This window comes from Anas platyrhynchos, chromosome 13 (genome assembly GCF_047663525.1).
Source record: "Anas platyrhynchos isolate ZD024472 breed Pekin duck chromosome 13, IASCAAS_PekinDuck_T2T, whole genome shotgun sequence".
NCBI classification, from domain to species: domain Eukaryota; kingdom Metazoa; phylum Chordata; class Aves; order Anseriformes; family Anatidae; genus Anas; species Anas platyrhynchos.
Window position 1 is genome coordinate 17,889,228 of NC_092599.1, and position 21,392 is coordinate 17,910,619.

The 21,392-nt window shown below is 37.3% G+C and overlaps 1 long non-coding RNA gene across 2 annotated transcripts in view; it reads left to right on the forward strand.

Moving 5' to 3' along the window:
* The first annotated feature begins 1,668 nt into the window (after window positions 1-1,668).
* LOC106015206 (uncharacterized) overlaps window positions 1,669-21,392 on the forward strand; it is a 31,953-nt gene continuing 12,229 nt past the window's right edge. For both annotated transcript variants that reach the window (XR_005269281.2, XR_005269280.2), the window contains exons 1-3: window positions 1,669-1,814; window positions 2,070-2,157; window positions 18,047-18,128. This is a non-coding gene — a long non-coding RNA (uncharacterized lncRNA). The remainder of the gene's footprint in view (window positions 1,815-2,069; window positions 2,158-18,046; window positions 18,129-21,392) is intronic.

Sequence of the window (21,392 nt, forward strand, 5' to 3'; positions counted from 1 at the left end):
GCTTAGAGTTATGATAGTTTGGTTAGCAGCCAAGGGGCTGAGGATACAAATTATAATAGTATTTCCTTCCCCAGAAACCATTGTGCCAGGGGATGGGAGCTATGCAGACCCAGCTGTTCCTGCCTTCTGCAGCTATCCTGAGGTCAATGGCAACCTTAAGGCATCTCAGGAAGGAGCATCTTGCCAATTCCATAAGGCAGCAAACCTCTCCAACAGCTCTGAATGTGAGAAAACTGAGAACTTACTTACAGGCAGTTTTCCTGCTGAGCATGAATGCGTGATCAAGATGTCAAAAAAATGATCACAGTGGGGCAGAAAGCAAGAAGTGCATTTCTGCATAAGCAAATATAAATGTAGCTACAAAGTGAACTTCTGGTCTGCACTAGAACAAATATGAGACTGTTCACAAATTCCATGACTATATCAAAAAAAGCCCTTGATCTAGAAATATTTCCCTATGTGGACAGTTGCCTGGCATGAGTGAAAACCCAGGTTCAGACTTCTCGTGCCATCGTACTGCAATCTAGTTTTCCTCAGCTCTGGCAGGGATCTTAGCCATTGCAGTAAGGTTCTCTATTTTTTTTTCCTGACGGATCTCTTCTACTTTGCATAAATAAATAAACATTGAAAATTACAGCACTCATCTGGAGAGTAGTGCAGGGATTTGAAACATTGGTTCCTTGCATTACAGGTGAGTGCTTTAGCTCATTGGCCTTTCCTTGTCCCATTCCTGATCTTTCTCCATCTCTGCTCTGTATTTACTCAAATAAATACAAGGTCTGGAATTCAGAAATACTGAGCAACAAGCAACTTGACTCTAAATACTTATATATAGGTTTAAGAGCCTAACTTTAGGCAGTGGTTTTGAAATTCTTGAGCAATTCACATTGTGAGATAGTGTAGGGACAGTAGCGTGTCTAGGAGACACAACAAACATTCTCCTTTACATTATAAACAAGCCTTAAATAAGTAGTGGATGGAGCCGTTACCCAATCTGTTGTTTTGTTGTTGTTGTTTTTAATTAAAAAAAAGGGGGGGGGGGGGGGGGGGCATTCCAAAGTACCCTACAGATTTTTGGAAATATGTCTTGTGAACTATTTTTTCTTTTCAGTAAAATGACAACAACAACAAAATGAATGGGTCCCATGTTACAGATCAGACAATGTTTCTTAACAGAGTTTTAAAGCTTGTTGTTACACAAATGCAATTCCCACTGCCAAGAGTAAGCTAATATATTCTTGGCATGCTTGGTAAGTCTTAAATCAGAGACAGTGGGTACATTCTGCTTGACGTCCAGAGGAAGAAAACTTCACTTGGATAGCTGCATGGTAAAGAACTTCTTATTCAAAATCCAATTCTACAATGCTCACACACAGAAGACCTCCTCAAGCACAGTAGGCATTTTGCATATGTTAGGACCGCAGGGCACAAGAATGTTGTTGTATGATTATATCTTCTGATTTTCTTAGAAATTACCCCAGCTGCGTTTTAATGCTTCTTCTATAATTTGAAATGAGTAATTGCACAATGGATTAAGAATCCAACATGTTTTATTGGGCATTTAATATGTCTTTCAAATGTGGTTTCAAAGATAAAATCTCAGTCTCCAAATTGCACCTTTACCAAAGAAAACAAGTTGCTATATTCAGACCATTCTCGGCTCTCAGGTTTTGCAACAGTATGCATGACCAATCCAATACAGAACATTTGTTCAGGAGTGGTCTTTCTACAAACAGCTTAAAATGCCTTACAACAATCAGTACTAGCAAGGTTCGTTTTACTGATTGGGGGAAGCTGGTGCATTGGGCTTGGAGGTAAGTGATTAGCCTGAGATCATGCAGAAAGCCAGTTACATACTAAGACTCATTGTCAATTGCCTGCTACAGTACATTCAGCAGTATTACTCCAAATTTTCAGAGGAAAGCTCCACTGGCCATCTTATAAAGCACCACCAGAAATATTTTAAATTACATACAAGAAAACTAAGTTAGGACTGTTACTTTAAAACTCCATTTCCCCAACTGTGTGTTTGCTTGCAAGTGAGCCACTTTTTTTTTTTTTTTTCCTAGTGGTTTTGTGTGCTGCTGTCTCATGTCTCATAGAAGAGCAAGAGTGGCTAGACAACATGTGAAGAAGCACTACTCTAGATTACCTCAGGTCAGTGTAGTTGTTCAATAAACATTAAACCAAGGTGAAACTATCTAATGATACATTCTCTAACCAATGTAGTGCATCTGGGTAATGGTTTAGAGTGTATCACTGGAGCTGACTTTGATAGGACAATATTACCAAGAAGTGGAAATGACAGAAGACAATGAAAAAGAATAATTGTTCAACGTATTCTTTGCTTAAGTTTTCACAGTAGAAGGTTAATTCCTAACAGATGCATAGAACAATTAAAACTAGCAACAAACTGGAGTATTGAGAGTAAAAGAATAGGTTAAATACGTTCAGCTGGGCTAGATATATTCAAATTAGCAAGCTGTAAGGAAATTTACCCTGGAGTATTGAAGGAAATAGTTGAAACAATCTTAACCATTAAATGATTATCATTAAGAACTCATGGATCATGGAAAACAAGTCTCAAAGGATTTGAGAAGGACAGCTTCTTTTCCTGTTTTTTTTTTTTTTTTTTTTTTTCTTTCTTCTTCTTCTTTTTCTTTCCTTCTTCCCTACTTAAAGGAAAAAGAAAGGAGCAGAAAAATTAAAGACTAGGTGAGCTTCAACTCCCAGTTGGTTACTAATTTCTTATTTGAATTTTTGCTGTTTGATCAATCTTAGAGCATTCAGCCAAGAGCAAGATAATAAGGAGTCCACATGTTTTTGTCAAGAGTAAAGTCATGCCACATTAATTTAATTTCTTCTTTTTTAAAGAATAAAGGGGAAGCAGTAGATGTGCTATAGCATGACTTTGCACAATTGAATGTAACATTCATATAAACAAGCTAGTGAAGCACTGGAAAATGAAGCTATTATGAGTGCAAAAATGGATGAAAATGTATTTCTCAATAGTTTTCCATGAAAAAGAGAAATCATACCAGCTGAGTTGCACAGCAGTTTTTTGGGGTAGCATCTGTTTTAAACTTTTCCTTAATTATTAGGATAATAGAATATACAGTGTACTTAGAACATTTTAAAATCAGATCACAACAAGGGGACTTCAGTGTTCTGGAGTAAAAGATTTTAATTCAGCCTGATCTTGAGCTATTGGAAGAAGTGTCAGGAATCAATACAGTGAGATTCAGCAAACACAAATGTGAAATTTTACCTGTGCAAGAAAAAATTTAATATGCCATTAAAAATTGTGGAATAATTGGCAATGTAACAGTGCAACATGGCACGACCATCTGGGTAAAGCAAATCATGATCCCAATACACAATAGTATTACTTTGCTGTTGCTAAAAAAAAAAAAAAAAAGGCAGTCACTACTTGGTAGCCAAAACATCTGTTTGGCTGACAACTGATTCTTACCACCGTTATCCATGATTATCATGCCCTTGCCCTGAGTTTGATGGCACGGTCCTCTAATGACTGGAACAGAGATAATAGGAAAGGGGAAAAAAAAAAGAAAAAGAAAAAAAAAAATCCTCATATAGGATATGAATTTCTTTTTAGAGGGAGACCTTGTTTCTTGGTGAGAAAAGGCATTCTCCCAAGACAGTGGTAAACAAGCCTCTAATATAGTGACTGTAGTCTTTTCCTGATGGCATTTCAAACTTATCTATGTCAACACTGGCTGACAATGCATGCTTCAAATCCAGGATATACTTTAGAGACAGCAACGTTCTTTCGAAAGACATTTTGAAACCAGACAATTGTATTAATCTGTCTCTCCCTCTCTAATAGACGCTTAAACTAACCAACCTCTCGCGCACAGTCTACTGTTCCCACGAATTGCTGGAGAGAGAGGACTTGATGTTCCCCAGTTCAAGAAAAAGCCTCAGGAAATTGCAAAAAGTCCTAAAAAGCCGCAGTTTGTTTTCATAACATTCTTTTCCTTTTAGAGAAGTAATAGATATTTTTTAACATTCTCTCTGATATTTCAGGAGTTAATGGCCAGTAATGATCTAAAAACTGCAGGAAAAAAACAACTAAGGCACAAAGAAAGATGGCTTGGCTAATTATCAGGGCTTCATTTATGTACAAAAAAAGAATGTGTAAGTTAATGTGTAAGTTAGACCAAAGGGTTTCAGATTTTATTATTTTATTTTGTTTTATTTTATTTTATTTGTCAGCATCTGGTCCTGGTGGATTCCTAGGTCCTCTCTAGGTCCTCTCTTCTAGCCTTTTACAAAGGCAAAAATATGCATATTCATGTATATTATGGGTGGACTTCATATTACTTGAGACTGCCTAAAAGCCAGACATCCAACAAGTCTTGTTCTACAAAGCTGGGAGTTGAACTTAGCACAATCTTCTGCGAAGATCATTGTCTCAAGCTGTGATATGGCTTGCACTCAGGAGTTGCTTCTCTTGTAGACAGGGCAACTTTCAGATGGCTACATAAAAATGAGACAAAATCATGGCCTATAATACTTTCTACAGTATTGTGACACCCTATGTCATCATTCCAGTCATATAAAGAAGGCTTCTTTTTCTCATGTATTATATGAAATTCTAAAGGAGTCCACTACTATAAATAAGATTGAGTATCCATGGAACCTAGCAAAGCTGGCGTAATTAGTTCCCTCTTCAATTTTTCTTCCTCCTCTGGTCTTCTTTTTACCTTCTTTGATACCTGAAAGTACCTTTGTACATTCACATTCGTGAGACTTGTAAAATAACCAGGACATAAGTATTTTGAGTCAGGCAAAGGAAACCTGAGACACAAAAAATGCTGTGTTTGTCTGAAAAATCTGAAATTTTACTCTAATCCCCTCCACTTGCTGTGATTGTGTATACTTCACCACCTACTGGGATGTGGTTACCAAGATTGTTTCCAAGTCTTCAGGGTGCTCAAGTGCTGCAATTATTTCATTTCACTGAAGGCTGTTATCACTGGCTTCTTCTAAGGACCTTGGCACAGCTTTGCTGAATAAGCTGAGAGATTTAATTTATAGAATATATGCTCAGTCCTAAACAGTGCTGAGCTTCTTTGAAGGGGATCTATGTCATTCATTTGTACTATATGCACATGAAGGTGTTAAAGGACATTTAATGTCTTTCAGAAAAAGTTTAATTGCAGGATCAAGTTCTCAAAGATCATCCTAAATTGGAATTTAGAGCTCTTTGTGTTAATCTTTGTGTAATCTGGAAATCATTGTAAGAGGAACAGTTTGTAAGAATTTGTAATACAGGTGTGATAATGTTTCTCTTAAGATTCAAGAGGGGTTCAGATTTACCTTTCCAAAAACCACGGTCCCATTTTGCCTGGGAGCCTATTTCAGAATGCACTGGGCATGTTACTGGAGCCCCTCCCAAAATGTTGGGTGCTTAGAACTAGCTGTTCCGGGTGACAGTTCTCCTCTTTGTTTTCAGCTGTTGCATTTTATTATTAGAGGACAAGCAATACGTTAAATACTTTCTTAATGTTTGTTTCTATTAGGCAATTGTATTTGCCATGGGGATAATACGCAATCAGGGCTGGAAAAATCAGCAGTGTTTGCAAGCTGCTTGTTGCATGGGTGAGGTGAAAATTTTTGAGTGGGTGCATCCAAGAACAAAAGGAGAAGGGTCTGCAAGGCAATCTTTCCATTTAAATGTGGTCCAAGTATTCAAATGTAGTAGAAAGTACAAAACACTTTTAACAGATTGAATTGAGCAACAGGTTGTCATGTGATCCTCTCCTACTGCTGATGTAACTAGTGCTACTATGCTTATCCCTGTAAATGAACTAGTTATTTATTAATTACTTCCAAAGACGGAAATGATTATTCTCTATGCATGTCCATACTATTCGCATTAGCAAAAGCTTATCCACTGCAAGAATCAGCTCACTAAATAAATGTCCTCACCAATGCACTATGATAACAGGAGCAACAAGTTAATTGTGTTTCATCAGTGTGTTTCCTTTATTTAGCTTAAATGTGTTGGGTTTTTTCCATTTCACTGGCAACAGCATTTTTCAGATCTGTGGCTGCCTGCAAAACCCCACCTTTGAGACAACAAATAGACTTCACTGTGTGTTTAACTTCCTGTGTGAATGTGCAATTTACAAATTTGCTCATAAAAAGCAAGAGATTTTGCAGGAGAACAGCCTACACCTGCTATTGTACAATAGCATCTGTTACACAAAGCTTTATATATATGACCTCAAATAAACCTGATTCAGAAAAAAAGGAAACTATACCGAAATGCTCCTCTACAGCAGTCACTTTTTCAGATACTTTTGCTGTCTACCTCTATTTTTTTCCTCCACACTACCAGGAATAGTTCAAGTCTCTCAGTTCCTGCGTCGGAAAAGCAGAATGGATTATCTGATCTCTTGGCCCTTTCTAGCACTATTGTTCTATTTGTCTGTTTCAAACTGTGATATTCAAGACCTTCTCCAACCTCTCCAAACAAACTTTCCTTAAACTGCAACTTCTAGCCTTGAGGCCCTGAGTGCTCTTTACTGCTTCTCTGAATACCAGTTCTTCAGAGCTAGCAACAGCTTGGTTATTAATTTTATCTGAAGTAAAAGTGGACACCAAGTAAAATACAGCCTCGCCTCAAATCCTTTATTTTACTGAACTTTTTATGTCGTTTTGTGCCTGTTTTAAAGTAACAGAAGATGTAACAACACACTGGACTAGTTTAGCAGAGGCTGAGGGTTTGAGCCTACCAATCACCATAGATTTTTCTCTGATTTAGATGATATAATTAAGTACTTAAGAGAAGAAAGAAAATATTATTAGGGGAAAAAAGAAAAAAAAAAAAAAAAATTCTTCTGATTAGATGCTCTCAGAAATCTGTTCCTGAAGCATATCAATGAAATCAGCGTTTATCTATTTTTCAGCTTAGTTATTTTTCCTGCTATCACCTGGCTGAAATATGTGAGCAATAACCTATAGCTGAAGTGAGCCTCCAATCTCACAATCAGCTTTTGCAGTTGCTCCCAGAAAACATAATGATGTTTCATTATTGCTCCCACATTGCCCTGGGGTCTGTTACAGAATTTACTAAGACTGCACACGATTGGCCAAGGTGTAATAGAAAGAAGCAGGTGGAAAAATAAAATACGATTTTAATTTCCTGCCATGTACTAACCTTTTACTATACCCAAAGCAAAAGAAGGATTTTAAACAAGATCTTACTTTTTGTGTGTCACTTGATTGATGAACTGTTTAAGTAATTCTCACTAAATGTATTTAAAACATATTTTTCCCTGCCACAACATGCTCTTGGATTTCTTCTCTGGGAACTTGTGTTTACAGAGCTTTGCAAAGCATAAGTGCTGGAGCTGAGTTAGCAAAATTCCTTGGCTTGCTTGTGTAGGATTGGGCATATAGACAAAATAGTGGAGTGACAAACTGTAAGCAGAGCACCACTGCTTCAGTTCTGCCAGATAGATAGCAGTGGTTCACTGCCAGATGATAAAGAAATGACGAAATTATCAGCGAGAGAACTTTGTGACTTACAGACTGTACTGATGCCTGATTATTACTCCAGCTGGGGAATACAGAATTGGGTAAATGTCTAACTACAGCAGAATCAAACCAAACCACTTGACACTGACCTAGAGAAGCAGGACATCTAGAAGGAGTCACTGATTGATATACTGAAAAGCAAATGCCATGCTAAAGCAGAGAGCACAGAGTGAATAGAATGGCCTATTTCTATGTTTTTGACTGCACTGTACCACTGTATTTAACCAAGGTCAGCCATGGTCCTGCGGCAATTCTGAAACAAGCAATGCAGAAATGGGCATTTTCTGAAATGGTTGTTTCCAACAGGTGAACCCTCATCCACTGTGCCCGCAGTCCTGTCACCAATGTGGCAACATCCTACTTCATCAGTAGTTCCGCAGAAAACAAAGTGAACCCTCAGACCAAAATACTACTTGGACCTTGTATCCACACACAAGCATTTCATCTCTGGTTAGCTGACTGCCCATTAACTCGCAGTAGATAATCCCACTATAAATCTTGTTTGGACACTCCCCAAGCATTTGTTCCAGACTACAAATGTGTAAGCTTTCTCCTTGCTCTGACCCTGTTTGGCAGCAGAGTATCACCCCATGCACATCTACTGTAAAGAATCTCAATCCTACTGCACTTTTTTACTTTGCTCACGAGTGCAAGGTGCGTGCAGCTTTTCACAGGCATGACATTCTTTCCTCCCAGCCTGAGAAAAAGCATATTGTATTGTTTCACAGATTGCTTCCTTAAGCAGAACTCGTGAGGGGGAATTGCTTTGCATCTAAATATAGTGTCCTTGTGGTAAGAAAAAAATAGTGAAACAGAAGCACTTTTAATAAAAGTAAAGTGCTGCTTTTATTCACTTTTAGAAAAAATTCTTCTCCTTGAAGGATGGAGTGCTTTGTTACAAATGCCTCATTCTTCTTTCATTTTTAATCCAAATTCCCAGCTGTAATTGGTCCCAGGTCACATGATATTTGTTCTGCATCCTCAGATGTTAGCAGTCGTTATGAGTCATGCTCCCAGAAAGAAAGGCTACGCTGCATATTTTCTCTAAGCCAGTCAGAGTGGGGGGAAAGCTTTCAAACACAGCAACTCGAGAGAATTCCCTTGGTGTTTTCTGTGTGCAGAGGTAATTTTCGCACCTCCTTTCCTCACACGTTAGTCAGCTAAGATTAATGGAGCAGTGGCCTTACTTGGTTGCCGGCAATGTCCTGACAGCAGTGGAAAGGACAGCAGAGCCTGAGCTCGTGTACAGGAGAGGCAACATGCCAGCCATCAGTGAGACAGAGCTGGAAATACTTGTCCAGAAGAGGTTTAAGGCAAATCTGTAAGCAGAATCAGAGTGTGAAGAACTATCATCCTTCTGAAATATCAGCAGTATTTGGATAAACTGGCTTTAAAAACACTTAATGAATAAGTGTTTGGACTCAAACTTCAGACCAATCCTCTGTAGCTACCCCTGTCTTGACTTCTGAATGATCATTTTCACTCTCAGTTTTTTCAGCGAGCAGCTGGCTGTCTCCTGAACTGGCTAAGCTGCTTTGTTTGCTGGACTTCTATTCCTGCCTCCTCATCTTGGTGGCAGGTGGCACAAGTTCTTGGTGGCTGATCATTAAGTCTCCCTTTGTTTTATGCCTGCCTCTGAACAGGAGAAGCCTCTCCAGTTATTGAAAAGTGAGTCCCACTGAATTTATGGTTATAAGTCACTATTCTGTCCATGAAGTTGAGAACAGTATTATTTATTTCATTAAATATTTGCAATTTTTCCTAACAGAATTATGAATCATGTTAAAATTCTTGGGTAATTCCTAATGCTGCTAAGCCAGCAACCCTGCCTGCAATTGCTGTTCAAAGGTAGCAGAGAACAGGGTCCTTCCTGATGTTAAAAATTTGCCTGTTTTCCCCTAGTCTGAGCCATTATTCAAAGCAAGTTTTTCTATCATCTGATAGGGGAGGCATGGTGTATGTTTTCAGACTAGTCCTGGCAATGGCTACACAGGCACAATCACAGCATCTGTATAGAGTTCTCTTGTTTTCCTTTTTCATCTGGCAGTCACATCTTTGACAGAGAGACTCTAGATACCTAATATACCAGACTTAATGGCCTGACTCAACCTAACAATCACCCAGTGGCTCAGGATATTAGATAGAAAGAATTTTTATTTTATTTTTTTGCAGGTAGTAGCTCTGTGAAAGGTAATAAGTAGAACCAACAGCTTGTATCATCTGTTTCTTCTGTCATATTCCTCCAAGGTAATAAATGAAAAGAATGGCTGGGTTTCTGGAATCCTACTAGGATTTTGTTTTATTCATTTAGTTCCTCCTCTGTTTATACATAGGAGACATGTCAAATGTCAATGAAATCACTGGAGAATTAATTTTATTTATACATAGGAGAGTACAGTTCTGGCAGCAGGATTTTAAGTATCTGTTCATGAAGTCACTAATGTCTGAAGAACCTCACCTGGAAAGCCACTTCTAGGAGGACATGTTAATTCAGTATTTGTAACCTTTAATTCCTTACCTCTGTTGAGGTAATGAACAAAAGGCCTTACTGAGCATCCTCTTCTAAATGAGCAGGACTAATTCCAACTTGTTTTCTGTTAAGTGCTATGCCACATGTATTACTTCTGTCCATACTTCACTGTCTTTACACTATTCAATAACTTTGCTGGTATATATTAAAGCTTACTTGGTTTGTGTTCGATACAAAATATTTTTCAAGTAACATAGCACTTGTATAAAGCAAAAATAATGCCTGCTTCATGATGCAAGGTTCAACAGTGCTAGCATTAGTATATTTTCCAACATTAGGATTAAATTCTGCTGGAATTATTGTAATTTAGCAGAGTACTATTTCTGAAATCTTTTTGTAAATGAACACAGCCAGTGTATTTCACATTGCATTTACCAGCTTACAGGCTCTCATGGGAACCGTAGACATTTGCACCAGTGCTGAATTTGGACTCTAAAATTTTGTATACTAGAAGCTGTAGATAATACTCTAGTGTAGCTGATGATGATTATAGATAATTATATATTGGGCAGATAATTTCTATAGCAATTTTTAAGCTTTCACAGGAGAAGAAATGGAATAATTTCTCGTCTGAGCAAAAGATATCTATTTAGTGCAATTGTGCTAGGAGCAGTTTTGCATCCAGATTAGTAACTTGAATACAGTCTGAACTATAAAGCAATGTGCGGGGATTGCAGGATGCTAACTGAGGGAACAAAATAACAAATTTGTTTCCTTCACATTTTACCCAGCAATTTAATTAAAGAGAATGTAAGTTTTCTTATTCTGCTAAACCATACAGGCAAAGAAATTGCTGTATTCTGACTAGACATAGAAGGCGGTTATCTTTTGCAATTGATCTATGTCAAGTAGTGTACCTGCAAATTCAAATGAATCTTTTACAAGCCCTTATGCAAGTCAAACCTGTTTACTAACAGTATGCTGTCGTGTTGCCACAAGGATGACTCAGCATGGCAACATCTTATAGCATCAGTATGAAAAAAGAGGAAGCAATGGGAACAAAAGCGATATAGATGTCAGATGATATACTTCAGAAAAAAATGCTTTTGGTCAGCATGTGCGTAAACATTTATGAGAAAAGAATGCTTCTGGTATGCTGATTTTTTTAGTGCCGTAACTTATTCCAAAATATGATGGAGTTTGTATTGAAGCAGGATCATTCTGGAGGAACATTAGGAATTCACACAGGAAAATTTTAGAATACACAATGCTGTTTTAAAAGATGATTAAGTTTCAGAAGAGATTGTGCATTAAATAATACTCAGGCTATATCTTATCTGTCTATGCCAAAGTGAAAAAAAAGTTGTTGCAGAATGATTCATTTCTTCCTTTCTGGGAGGATGGGCAACATACTGACAGCAGGGTGTCCTGGAACAGACCAAAGGTGAGAATGGGCATCATGTGCTTCTGCTACATCTATTGCCATAAGATTTGGAGGCCCCAGTTTGTGTCATTTAGCAACCTCTGACTTCTGCTGCAGCCTTTAATTTGAGTTCCTGTCGAATCTGGATCTCAGTAGCCAAAAAACTCTAGGGACACCCTTGGAATAATCTTGAGGCTGTAGAAAACTAAAGGATAATTCTTGGCAGTGTACTTCTGTATTTTAAGAGAACCTTTCCTATATGTATGGTTTATTAAAGACAGTGAAAATGCTATCTATTCCTTTTCCTCCCACCAAGATGCCTCCACATCTCTTTAAAACAACTCCATTGTTCCCACAGTGATGAGACTGTCACATAAATCACACACGTGCAACAAGCATGATTAATTATAGCTCCAGAAATATGCTTACCCACATTCCCATTCCTCCACAGCCCACAAACCCCTGTGGCAATTAAAATATGTGGATTATGGGTTGCTTTCCTAGGGTCACTGGAAAGCTAAGGACAGATATTTTGAATCCTCAGTATTTTGTCAGTGATGCTGCTACTCTCTTAGACATTAGTATCAAATTAAATAAATAAATAAATAATCTAGGGCCAAGTTGGTTCTACTATATTTTGAAACCTCATGTTGATGTAACATGACCTTGCAGTGCTGCAATAGGCCTGTGTTCGAAAAAGACAACAAAAGTTCCACCTTACCTCAGTACTAGACAAAACCACATGAAGTTCGTGAATAGCCGAGGTTTGGTGTAGTTCCAAAATGGCAACACATTCTTGTGGTATATTTGCCTAGGTGGCCTCCGCTTGCCTTTCAAGTGATAGGAATTAAGCATGATGACCAAATATTTTATGTTAAGATGTTAGTTCCTGATACTTCATTTAAGTGAAAGAGAACATTCATATGGGGAGGGATACAAGGCAGTGTTTGCAAAATGCAACTAGAAAAAATTGAATACAATTAACAAAACTTCGGTTAAACAATGAAGGAAAGCTGAAATACTATAATGGAAGAACATTTTTTCCCTGTTAAGTTCCATTTCTTGGAAACTTAAAAGTAAATTTAACCTACTTTTTAGGGTCAACCTTAAACTTGCCTTGAAGTTACCTTAATCTTTCTGTGATGCCTCTTTCTCACTCCTTTGAGTTTCTCAAAACTAGGGAAGACCCTAGAGGAGGAGTAAAGAGTATATCCTGAAGTACTGTGACAAAGTGCAGCCACTTTCTCACTTTTGTCTCTCTTTCCTCTGAAAATTCTTCCTTTTCTGGCAGCCATGTGAAGAGTGAATCAATGTCTCTGAGCCAGTGAGGGTAAAGGAGACCAAAGGCTGAGAGCTTAGACAATACACATCATAGCTTGGGCTGGCTGGCCGTGTCAGATTATTACAGGAAAGAAGGAGAACAAAATGTAAAAAGCTTGAGAAACACTGAATTGTTTGTCTCTTTATGATGAGTTGGCCTTCTAGGAATTATTTAACAGGTTATTGTTCTTGTTTCATGAACAGTTCAACAATTACAATCAAAGAAATAAGCAGTTGCTGCTGTGCAATTTCTAGCCTTGAAAGAGGTTTAAGAACAATGAGCAAAGGCAGACTGGGATATGACTTGGATGGGAGTTCCTTTAAAATTCGAAGTTCTATATGATTTTCTCAGCTTTAACAGACATTAGAAACTGAAGTGGAGGGATTTACTTTAGGATCATCAAAAGGTTTAGGCTGAGGACATACTTAACGTTAATGATGAGCACAGACCTAAAGATAGATTCAACAAAATTCTGGCAATTTTGCTGTAGAAAACAATTCTACATGGGCTAACAGTCCACTTCACCCCCTTACACTTCTTTCTGTGGTTGTGAACATTGTAACACTGGTTTCATAAAATGAAAGTTCACTCCTCTTGAAAAAAATATGGACAGTTTTCCTGGAATTAATGATATTAACATAATTCCTAGCCAATTTTAAAACATTCTTTCTAATGCGTCTGCCTTTATTTTACGTTGTGGTTGATGAAGTTAAGCTTCTCTTCTTCCTAGAAGAATTTCTTTGTTTTATTTCCAATATGAATTAACTGCTACTGAAAATTCCTCTCCCAAAAGCGGTTGCAAATAGGTAGTCAATTATGAATTCCCTTGGCTTCCACAGTTAAATGTTCTGATAATGTCACCAAAATATCGTATAGCACAGTCAGATCCAAATGACATTGGATCCTTTCGTTCAATGGCACCAGACAGATAGCAGTGGAGTATCTCTAAAGAAAGCTAGTACTTTGGCATCTCCTTTTTGTTTTGGCTATACAATGATAAGATATAGCAGACTCGAGTTTTTCTTATGAAATAAGATGATATCCACTACCTTTTTTCTTCACTGATAGTTAGAATCTGCTAATTCTGAGTACATACTGCCTCGCAGAAACGTAAAATAGATCACACCTCTTATCTCTTCTCTTCAAACAGCAGTTAGCAGCTTAAATTTAGGTATCCTGTAGTACAAATAGAAGTTATTATGTCATAGGTAGTAAAGTACATATATTTAAATTATTTATGTACATTGAGATTATTTAATTTTGTGGCCAAGTGGAAGAGACTAAACATTTGAGTTTGCCTTGAAATTCTGATGTGGAAAAAACACTGGTGAGATTATCTACATCGATATTCTATGCTGAAGTCTAAATTACAATGATGAACTCCAGATTCTTCCTAACTCTAAACCACTTATTAAAAAAAAAAAAAAAAAAAAAAAAAAAAGATAGGTAGAAATAAACTGAATAATATTTAGCCTTTCAACAGTTGTCATGCATGTGGTTATTTTGCACATCTCTGAAAAGATTGCATCTGTGTAAGTAGCAGAGAAGCAGGGAAGCAGGGCTGACACTGGTGGTCTAGGACCACTGATTCAAAAACCATCTCTGTGTGACATAATCTGAATGGGAGCCATTGTACTGCTGCGTCCACAGCTTCAGAGCTGGTATCGAAGAGAGGGTTTCATTCCTCTGAAACCTAATGTAACCTGGCTATTTCGGTTGTGCCCTGAAAAAGAGATTTTCTCTTGAGGACGAGATGAAACCCATGAAGTTTAGGTTTTTAGTCAGCCTGCCAAACATATTTGTTTTAGAACCACTGTTATCACTTCAGTAAAGACAGTAGCTTTAGCACAAATGCAACATTTCACGTTCTTTTTTAACATCTTCCTTTGAAGCAGGAAGAAAAATCTCACTGTAATACAGAATACTAGATGAGAAAGAGATAGGGTTTTACACTGTTTAGCAATTCCTATCTGTTTTTGGTTGGTTGGTTGGTTGTTTTTTTGTTGTTTTTGTTTTTTGTGGGGGGGGGGGGGGGGTTGGCCTATTAGAGGATATTTATAGTTACACTGGCCATCCATAAAAATCTGTGTGGACATATATGGGAAGATTTTAATTAGCCGAGCATGGGTTTATTTCACCTCTCTGTTCTGATTCAATGTCACTTGACTATGTAAAATCAGAAACAATTGAAGGCAGAAACAAAAAATTCATTTTGTATTAATATTTGCCCTGTTGTAATTGATAAAAAAATTTGTCACAGGTATAAACAATTGATGGTCCTCAATCCCTCTGTAATCAATGTTATGTAAATAAATGTAAGGCCCCCATTTTATCAGCTGTCACAGAGTGGCTTTTTCTATGGTTCAGAATCTGAACTTCTGCCACTACTGCTGGTTCAGAGTTGTAGGTATGAATGAATAGTTAAATTCTCTCCTCACCAGCAGTTTTACTTTAATCCATATTTTCTGGGTCTTTTCAATTTACTGCAACCTGCATACAGATCATAAATGAGCTTTAGAAAGCATTTTCAAATTCCTACCACTTTCCTATGAGACCAGAATATTCCTTATGGAGTAAGGAGGCTTATGGAAATTTTAAATATGCATTACAGATACTTAATAGGATGAAGGAGTAAATTTGCATTTAGATAGATGTTACCATTCCTATGAATACGTAATCATTTTTAAAATAATTTTTAAAAGGAATTACATTTAAAGGTCTTTTTAAAGGAATTATGAGAAATAATAAGTCTTAAATAATAGTCCTCTATTAACATCAAAGTAAGTGGAATGTAAGTGGCTCCATTCTGTTTTGCAAATAAGGACACTGAGTAACCAAAGTGTTATTTGCCGACTGCATGTCAGAATGAGGAATAGGACCCAGGATTCATATTTGTAGTCTATCATCCTGTCTGCCTAGACCATGGTGCCTCTAAGCCTGCTGGAAAGGTGTCAGAAATGTGGCATCTTTGTGAAAGTCCGTGGGGAAAGTATATAGACCTTGCATAACAGTCAGTTGCTGTTTTATTTATTCCAAGTATTCAAATCCAACCACAAGTCATTTTTTAATCAGACAGTGTTGACTCAAGGGAACCATACACCCATTGCAAGAATTGGTGCAATCATGCTACAGTCTTGCAGTGAGTTTTGTTAATAGTTTCTAGTCCCAAGACTTTCCATTAATACACATTACTGACACCAGGCTGTCATCAAATAACCATGCCATTAATTTATACAGTATCAACCACTTTCAAATCCTAAGATTTTTGCAAGAATCAATGGGTATTTACTTTGTATGATTTCTACAGCAAGCAGAAATTGTGAAAGGACTGATAAATGCATATGACTGTCATGTGTTTGGTGACAATCGGCACGTAGAATTGTGTCTATATGAAGTGACACTGACTACTGTAGATAGGATGGGGGACATTGGAGAATTTTATTTTATTTATTTTATTTTTCATTTAAAAGCCCGAAAAATTTAGCTTGGTTTCTGGAACACAAGATCAGATTCTTTCAGGATTCTTGCATGCACCCAAAAGTGTAGAGTTTGAAAGGTCAAATTAGGTCTTCAAATTAACCCACATGATGCCCCATATCAGCAAACATTGCCCTCAGTGACCAATCTGGCACTTACAATGACTTTGTTTAGGTGTGATTGATTGAAACTCAGTAAACAATTCTGTTTGAAGTTTCAGGGGATGAACTGTAGTCAGCAGTTCACTCAGAGTTATGTTAACTCACCTGGTTGAGGAGGAATAGAAAAGTACCATTTTTAATTGGTCAGCTGATATGAGCAAAGTACAACTCTGCTGAAAAAGAAGTTTAGAGTACTAAGTTTAGAGTTGCCCTTAATTTAAACCAAACAGCATATTTACCAATGATTATGTATGGGACTCAGGCAACTGCTCAACATTAACCAATTTAGTCTTTCAACACTTCTGAAAGCTGGATTATATGACAGAGGATATTGTGTTCTTTAACAATGTAATGAACACTTTATGCTGGCTATATCAGAATTATTTTCTCTATTGATACATTCACTCAACAAGATAGTATCAGGAGGGAAAAGCTCAGTATAAACTATAGTTCTGTAAACAGCATTGGTAGGCACACATACTTTCAAGAGGAAAGTAGAACCATTCTTTTAAAAGGTAGACCTCTTGGATGTTTCAACTTAGAATAAGGAAACTGAGTGATAATCTGCTCAGAAAAATTGCACCAACAGCTCAGAAGGTATCTAAAATATCTCCTTTTTTTTTACCAGCTGGTTATCAGGTTATTGTCTGGTGATGTTAAACATTTGGTAAGAGAGATCAGTTTTGAACTATTTTATCTATTACATATTGAGATTGATACTTTTGCTTTAAAAGTGCACTGTGATTATAGTGCTCACCACTCATCAGCCTTCCGAAAGGGAATAATAACAGTTGCAGTCCTGCTTTTGGATTGACAGGCAAGTTTATAGACAAGAAGATGAAATCCCAACTCCACTCCTAGTCTCAAAATACTGCGAAATTCAACCCTGCTAAAGTTATAAAGCGTGAAGCAAAAACTGAAAGATGCTTTCAAAAAGACAAGAAAAGGGACTCAGATGAAAGGCAGCTTTATAGGCTTGGCAGATGGCTATCGAAAAGTTGTTTCTAAAAAGAAAGTTAAGCTAAGGCACAGTAAGATGAATAAGCTGACACCAAGAGTGGTGGTTTATTTAGCATACGTAAGTCTTGCTTTGCAGTCTGCTGTCTTAATCTATGCTGTTCTTGTGCCTAAAAATAAACCTCCTCCCACGGTAAAGAAAATCGTTTACTGGCAGTTGGGCCTGATTTAAGAATTAAAAAAGAAGGAAACATTAGTTGCATTTCTGCAGAAAGCACTTAATCAGCAAATATGAGTTCCTTCAAAATCTCCGTATGTTTAATTCTCCTTCCTTTTACTAAGCAGTCTTCCCCTTCAAGCCTCAATAATTTGTTTCCCAACAAAAGACAGAAATAGTTCTAGAACAGCTTTTACTAATGTTTACTGTGGCATATCATGCTTATAAAGTCTTTTTTAATATGTAACCATTTAACTTCTCTTGGCAAGATAAATTCATGGTGATACAGATATTTTGTAAATACCATACTTACTTAGCATCTGAGTCAGAACTGATTATAAAAGAAAATTACATTTGTAATAGACTTGTTTTTGCAGTGTAATAAGGTATATTAAGCAAAAATTTTCAGATGAGCTAGAGCTGAGAGTTCGGTATGTTCTTTATGGTACAGATGGCAACTATGTGCCCTGAACTGCTGTGAGGGTATTTCTGGGGTCATCAGCCATCCCATGGGGAAATGAGTCAGCAAAAGCGTAAGTGATTTCAACACTTCTGTTATAAATTCCATAGATTAGTAATATGAACTTTACAAAAGTTTTGCTAATTTGGGACCTGTGAGACTTTCCACTGAGTAACTTTAGCTTTAAAAAGGTATACACAGCACCATGATATTTGCATTAAAGTGTTAGGGATTGAAGCAGGAACAAGATTTTACTTTGCTGTTGTATGGCTGCACTTGAAAACAATTCCTGCCTTAGGTTAAACCTTAGCCAAGGCAAGACACAACTAGCTATTATAGGCTAAGTGAATGAAGAACATTAAGGTTCTGGGGACATTATTGAGACAGAAAAATGTGTTTATACCACAGTTTAGAAGTTACAAAAGAACTTTAAAACATAATGATAAATAAAAGTTAGATAAACCTAAAATAATTGTACAAATAAGTAATACTAGGTGGAAAACTTATACCTCTAGGTGAAAAGAAAGCTAAAGAAGAAGTTTTCACAACAAAAGAATGAAAGGTATTAGAGGTCTCTAGGATCTGATAAAAGAATAAGAAAAGCATGCATGGTTTAAACTGTAACATTCTTCAGGAGCATGCACAGAAATTTCTATCTGATCAATAGCAAAAGGGAAGTAGGGTGACCAATGGGCTTACCAATGGTAAGGAAAACTGGCCAGCTAAACCAGGAAGACTAAGGAGCATTGTGTCTGCAGCCATCAGTAGTGTAGGTAGTAAAGTTCAGATGTCATTGCATGACTGTGGTCTGTTTAACACAATGAATGTCTCTTTATATGGCTCTAGAATTAGACTTCAAAATTGCAGCTACACCCTGACAGCAACTGGCAGGTAACACAAACATATGCGGAATGCAAATGTGAAATAGATGTGTCCTGGGGACAGTTCCTTCACAATATTTTTTTATTATCATTCCCCAAATGACTATTTCTATATATCATCTCACAATGATTGTGTCCATCAGGGTGGACAATAGTATGGCAGAACAGGAATTTTTATTCCATTGTTCCAGGCATCCTATATATTAAATTCATGCAATTATATCTAGAACAAATTTAGCACATGTATGTTGTTCCAGATATTAACCACTTTAAAAAGCATACACACGAACCCTTTCAGAGGTGTACTCACCAGGGTACCCTCTGGTTACAAGCGATTTTCCCAGTCCAAGATCCAAATACATAAAGCAGTATCCTAAAGGCAGTTTGCAGAATTGTGATTCTCCTACGGGACTTTGTGGGTACAATGCAATGAATGGAACATATTCATCCATAGACGGAGTTCCATCTGTGGAAGGTCGAAGGCGTTAAGCAATTCGAACATCCCTCATTTTTCTCTAATGTTTCAGGACACAACAGAATAGCAATCACATATATTAAATGTGATAAACGTTGAAAGCCAATACATTTTAGATCAGTAAATTGCATGTGTAATTTGTATCTGCTATTGTCAGGGAAAGGCTATGAGAAATGGGATGGGGGGCAAGCTTTATGCACGCTACATATAATTTTGCTGGGACTTTGAATATATGTTAATGATTTGCTTGCCTGTATTGACTTTTTTACGAATCTGAATGCCAGTAACTAGTAGTCATGTGTTCATCAGTTTCTGTCTTTGTGATATGAAATCCAATGGGGTCATTAATCGCACAGTAGGTTTCATGCTGCATTACAATGACAAGCTCATTGTTATTCAGATGCAGCCACCCATATTGCTTGGCTGCATGCCTCTGTTCTGGATTTATATAAGAAGGGTTTGAGCAAAAGAACTGTAGATTGGTGTACATTTTATCATGTGTGAAAATAATCTTGCAGAAACATATTCTAAGGTATTAATTTGGCTACTAAAAAAGCTATGACTTTTACCTCATGCCAAGCAATGTGCAGAAGCAATCTTGAGGTAAAAGCTGAGTGAAGACCAAGCACTTCAAGGCCAGCTCCAAATGTGGGTTTGGATAATAGCTCAGTTACATCATGCTAAAAATAAAGTGCTTAGTCTTCTTTTAACGTCAGAATAGTTCTAATAGCTCTAGTTTTTCGCCTGTTTCAAGGTGAAAAAGCCTGCATTTTAAGCAATGAAAACAAAGTCTTCTATACTATGGTTGCTTCTGTATTAGTTTGTCCATCCACAAGTCAAATGCAGCATAAAATGCCACTCTTTCAGAAGGTTAGCAGAGGTCATTTTCAACCACCCATACATCCTCTGAGACTCGAAGCACCGTTTACTGGTTGTACTGCTCAGAAAAAAGCCTGACCAACAAGTTCTGTCTTGTTTCTGCCTCTTTAGTTTGCTGTTAATATGATCTTATTAACACGTTCATATTAACACAGTCACCCCTTTCAGTGACCATGGTCATGATCAGCATTAATATGCTCATGTTTTCAATTCTTAGAATAATGTAGAAAGTCTTTCTGGACCAGCTCCTTCCATTTTACCCTGAAATTTCCAAATTATATCTTCCTTACAGAGCCCTTTCCTACTAAACACTGTTCAAATCCCACTCAACAGACCTGGTAACATGCTGTAAAGACGTCTACTTTAGTTGAAGTAGCATGCCCATATCAGCATGCAGTTTTAAAGGGCTTGTGATTGACTTACCCATTCTAGTTATAATCCTCCACAGTCATCTCACTTACAGAAGGTGTTTATTAGACAAACTATTGGTAAACTATTCCAGATCAACAGCATTGCTTTTTTATTCAGTGAAAGTGAGGCCAGCCGTTTTTAAAGCGGTGCTATTGATCCTTCTATTTTTTTGCTGAATCATATTTTAGTAACAATAACCAGGAGCAGATATCATCAGTGAAGTCTCTGAGCCTAGTATTTACCTCTGAAACTTTGGTTTCTAAGCCAGAGATCTGCTGTGTAGCTAAGTCAGTGAAGATGCATAGCAAAAGAGCAAAAATGACACATTCTCCTCCAGTTCCTTGAAGTATACAAGATGTCCTCAAGGCCCAAGTCCTGGTAGCCTCCATGAAGCTCACTGAATATGCCAGTACGGCTGTCCTTTATGTGTATTGACACGTAGAAACTAGGTTTTCCTATTCTGTACTTCCTTTTATGATTTTTTTTTTTTTAATCTAAAAGCTGAATTTCAAACTCTACTGTGCCTGCAGTTATAATCCTAAGGGAATCCAATTGCTGGCTGTTTGTACCTTACTCATTGTTCAAACAGGCCCACATCTTGTAATGGCTCTGTGCAGGGAACTGGCCTATTTGGTACAGCTTGGCCTGTCCTACAGAGGCAGAACTCTTCTATGTTTCTAACATGATTACG